Source organism: Mytilus galloprovincialis, chromosome 12 (genome assembly GCF_965363235.1).
Source record: "Mytilus galloprovincialis chromosome 12, xbMytGall1.hap1.1, whole genome shotgun sequence".
In the NCBI taxonomy this organism is placed as follows: Eukaryota; Metazoa; Mollusca; class Bivalvia; order Mytilida; family Mytilidae; genus Mytilus; species Mytilus galloprovincialis.
In genome coordinates this window covers 49,369,000-49,373,885 of record NC_134849.1, presented here as the reverse complement: position 1 = coordinate 49,373,885, position 4,886 = coordinate 49,369,000, and the positions used below count along the sequence as shown (strand labels likewise).

At 32.6% G+C, this 4,886-nt stretch overlaps 1 protein-coding gene across 2 annotated transcripts in view; it reads left to right on the top strand.

Moving 5' to 3' along the window:
* Window positions 1–4,886, top strand: part of LOC143054090 (E3 SUMO-protein ligase NSE2-like) — a 45,075-nt gene that overhangs the window by 153 nt on the left and 40,036 nt on the right. The gene's annotated exons all lie outside the window — the stretch shown is intronic.

The window sequence follows — 4,886 nt, the reverse complement described above, 5'->3', positions numbered from 1 at the left end:
GTAAAAAACTGTATTCAAAAGTCAGCATAAAAGAAAGTAAACATCAGTTCGTTGATGGTTTTCTGTAACAAAAAGTAAAATCACAAAAATACTGAACTCAGAGGAAAATCAATTCGGAAAGTCCATAATGAGGGGGGCAAGGGGTTTAACTGTTAAGCTGTTATGGGGCAATTTAATTCTTTGTTATCTGTTATTCTGAAAATATATTTGCTGTTAGCTGTTATTGTCTTATTCTTTGTTAGCTGTTATTGGGCTTTAAGTTTTTTTGTTATCTGTTATTGTGATAATGTATTTGCTGTTAACTGTTATTGAAAATTGGAATGTTAGCATTTTTTTTTTTGACAGTCAATATTTGGTATAAATTGAAGATCATTGGACATTGGGGTCTACCACTACTACTACGTTTGTCCCGTATTCAGAGAAGGATTCCATTAACATATACCCATCACAGAAGTGAGGTCCAGGACAATTCAAGTATATCTTATGATTATCCTTTGTAATAAATTCTATTTTTTATGAATGTGTATTTAGAATTATCTTAATTTTTTGTATGAGAATAATGTTCCTTGTTTTTTCCCCTACGAACATATTAAATTAAAACAATTCTTAGTATGACAAAAAGGAAAACATATGGCCAGGAATATCTGACAAGGATCTCAATTAAGGACTAGGTCCTAATAACCACCTTACCTTTTATATAATATGGTACATAGACTCAGCTCTGTGATTCTTTTCAAAGCAGAACCAAATGCATTGTACAATGAATGTTCCAACCATGTACTTGGGTCCGAAGCTGCACATAACTCATTACAAACAAAGATTTATTTCGATTTAACCCATTGTTTCCCTACTAAACTATGTACATTGTATTCTATTTACTAGTACACTTGGTACAATCAAAAACCTGATAAAAAATTGTTCAAATAAGGCCTGTGAAAATAGTGGAATAAATTGCTTTTGGAGTGTCAAAATTCGTTCGAAGTACTTGATAAATTGCATGCTTATAATTGGTGCTTTTGATTTTTCTACCCTATATACAACATAATAATAACATTAACAGTACCAATTTTTCTGCACCATATGCGCATTTCGACAATACATGTCTCTTCAGTGATGCTTATGGCCAAAATATGTAAAATCCAAATCTTATATAAAAGATGAAGAGCTATAATCCAATAGTTCCAAAAAGTATAGGCAAAGCCGTGAAAGGAATCAAAGCTTTGCATGAGGGAGATACAACTTTGCCTCATAGTCTAAGAAAAATTCACACACCTCATTAGATGGTCATTTAGAAAAAGTTAGAATATTCAAACTCTTTTAGGTAATTTTTATCATGTTTATTTATTAGCAACAAAGGGAGCTTCAGTCAATATATATAAACAATACACCAACGTTTCATGAGAACTGCTGAAAGCATTTTTGAGTTATTTTGAAAACTAGAAAATACCACCTTTTTCTAATAAATAAAATCCCTTAACTCAATAACATAAAATCTAAAATGAATAAAAATCGAAAGGGAGTTTACAACAATAGATATAAACATTTCAGCAAAGTTTCATGAGAACTGCTGAAAACATTTTTGTGTTAATGTCTGAAAACTGGAAAAATCCCCCCTTTTTTATTAAAAAAACCCATTAACTCGGAAACGTAAAATCTAAAATTTATAAAATCAAAAGTGACCTCATGTTAATAGATATAAACAATTCACCAAATTTCTTTGCTTTGTGAAAGCATTTTTGAGATATTATCAGAAAACTGAAAAAAACACCAATTTTATTGAAAAAAAACCCATTACCCAGAAACTAATTAAAATCTAAAATTTATAAAAAAAAAAAAATAAAAAGGGGAGCTCACGTCAATAGATATAAACAATTTCCCAAAGTTTAATGCAAATTGGTTAAAGAGTTTTTGAGTTAATGTCCGACATGTTGACAACAGACAGACAACAGTATACCATATTACGTTCCGTTAACGAGCGCATGAAAAATATTATAATATATTGAGTAGAATTTAAACACATTCTAGATACATAAATTAATACTAAAAACATAGTCATAGAAAATGGAATGCATTACAAAGGATTATATCCGTAATAAGAAATACTGATTTGTCAAAGACCATATTATTTTAATATTTCATTTACTGTTATCTGTTTTTGTCCATTTTAATTCCTTGTTATCTGTTATGAGCCAAATCAATTTGCTGTTTTGCTGTTATTGGGACCCCCCTTGCCCCCCCTCCATAATCACATGGCATAATCAAATAACAAAACGCATCAAAAACGAATGGACAAGAACTGTCATATTCCTGACTTGGTACAGGCATTTTCAAATGTAGAAAATGGTGGATTGAACCTGGTTTTATAGCTAGCTAAACCTCTCACTTGTATGACAGTCGCATCAAATTCCATTATATAGTCACCGATGCGTGAACAAAACAAACAGACATAATAGGTAAAAATGTCAAAAATAGGGGTACAGCAGTCAACATTGTGTTATCATCTTAATCACTATAAAAACAACAAATGTAACGAATACATCAAATTAACATCCTCATTTTGATTATATTATACGATTATATTTGTCTATGTAAAATGCACCCATCAAGGAAGGAGGGTATGGGTACTGGTGTAAAATTGCGCGTTTGAAATTCCCACAGGTAAACATGAAATAATTTTGTCGTTCAAAGTATGAAGAAGAAATATCATCTAACAAGAATATTTGTCTTAAATGACTTATGTCATGACCGGCTGATGCAGTAACGCGAATGAATAGAATATGTTTATAGTTATACAGGCATGACAGGACACTTAAGGTTCATATGTTCATGTGGACCCTATGCCTAAAATGGTCGTATTTTCACCTCAAAATTTACTCTGAGTACAGACAAACCTGTGCATCTGGAAAAGTTTTAAGGCATAGCATGCCCTAGATAAATAGAATTCAAATGCATTGTATGATTTAGAAAATTCATAACATAACTGGATTTTGCCGTGGACTTTTTTTTCGTCCCTGCAGAAGATGATTAAATTAACAAACAGTTGAGTTTCCCTTGATATGGTCCACTCAGGTACACAGTTTAAATCACCAATTATTGTTAGGTATCTATTGTTCTTCTATTGTCCATGTCATTCAATACAGCTCACTACAATTATTACCTGTGGGGAAGTTCTCAAACTTGTTTCCCAACTTAGTATATTTTTCCGGTCTCACTAATCATGCTAATTAGCGACAACAAGAATTTTAGCAACAAGAAGCGTCAACAAGCGACAAGAAGCGACAAGAATTATTTTAGCGACAAGAAGCGACAAGAAAACATTATTTTTTTGAATTAAAATTAATTATTGCAATAAATATTAAAAGAATATGCAAAAGAAAATAATTTTAGCGACAAGAAAGTTAAAATTGATAGAAAAAAAGGAAACATTATTTACATAATATTTTATCATCTATTATGTATAACAGCCAGTTATTACGTTAAATTATTGTATTATGTGCTTACTTTTCCTTGTGTTTTAGAACATATTATTTACATTGTATCCAGGGCTCACGCTACCAGGCGACTTGGGCGAAGAAGTCGCCTTCCCGACCGTCACTTCGCTTTCCCCGACCCCCAAAAGCGAAAACAAGTCGCCCTGTTCTTGACGATACTCGCTTTCAGTCGCTTTCGTCATCGGACATTTTCAATTTTTACCAAGTTGATGAAACATCAATTTTTTATTGATAATTAAAGAAATTCAGACATAAACGATTCATTATCTTTAGAAAAGAGGTTGAAGCATTGTCTTTGCAGTGTGTAGCAGGTTATTTGATAAAAATACAACTTTCTATCACTTCGTGCATTTCCGCAAGTTCCAGTGCTTGTTACTCGAAAAAGTACATCAACCTAAATTTTGGCGGCAAAATAAGTTTGTTACTTCATTTAAACATGATAAAGGTTGCCTCCAGTAAATGTTTAATCCATTTATTGCATTAAAAACGTCATGTTCCTTTCCAAATAACTTGTCAAACATTGTTTATTTTTGTAAATTTTCTTTCATTCGTCCGCCATTGACCGATTTCTAAACTACGGATTCCGTACTTTTACAATAATTACTACGGACGCACGGATGGAACAGCTAACAGAAGAATATTGACCCCAAAGGGAAAAACTACGCATTCCACACGCATTAAGAGACTTTTGGTTATATCTAATTGATTGGTGTATATAATTCCCTATATTTTTTTGTTATGGATTGTTTTAAACTATTGATTAAAGTTGCTTAACTCTGAGACTATTATACTAATATCAATATTTTATGGCCCAGCTTAATATTTTTTATATTTTTGTCGACCCTGCAACTTTTGTTGCAGAAAGCTCGACATAGGGATAGTGATCCGGCGGCGGCGGCGGTGTTAGCTAACTTCTTTAAAGCTTTATATTTTAGAAGGTGGAAGACCTGGATGCTTCATACTTTATATATAGATGCCTCATGTTACGAAGTTTCCGTCAGTCACATGTCCAATGTCCTTGACCTCATTTTCATGGTTCAGTGACCACTTGAAAAAAAAGTTCAGACTTTTTGTAATGTTGAATTCTCTCTTATTATAAGTAATAGGATAACTATATTTGATTTGTGCGTACCTTGCAAGGTCCTCATGTCTGTCAGACAGTTTTCACTTGACCTCGACCTCATTTCATGGATCAGTGAACAAGGTTAAGTTTTGGTGGTCAAGTCCGTATCTCAGATACTATAAGCAATAGGGCTTGTATATTCCGTGTATGGAAGGACTGTAAGGAGTACATGTCCAACTGGCAGGTGTCATCTGACCTGACCTCATTTTCATGGTTCAGTGGTTATAGTTAAATTTTTTTTGTTTTGGTCTGTTTTTTTTCATACTATATGC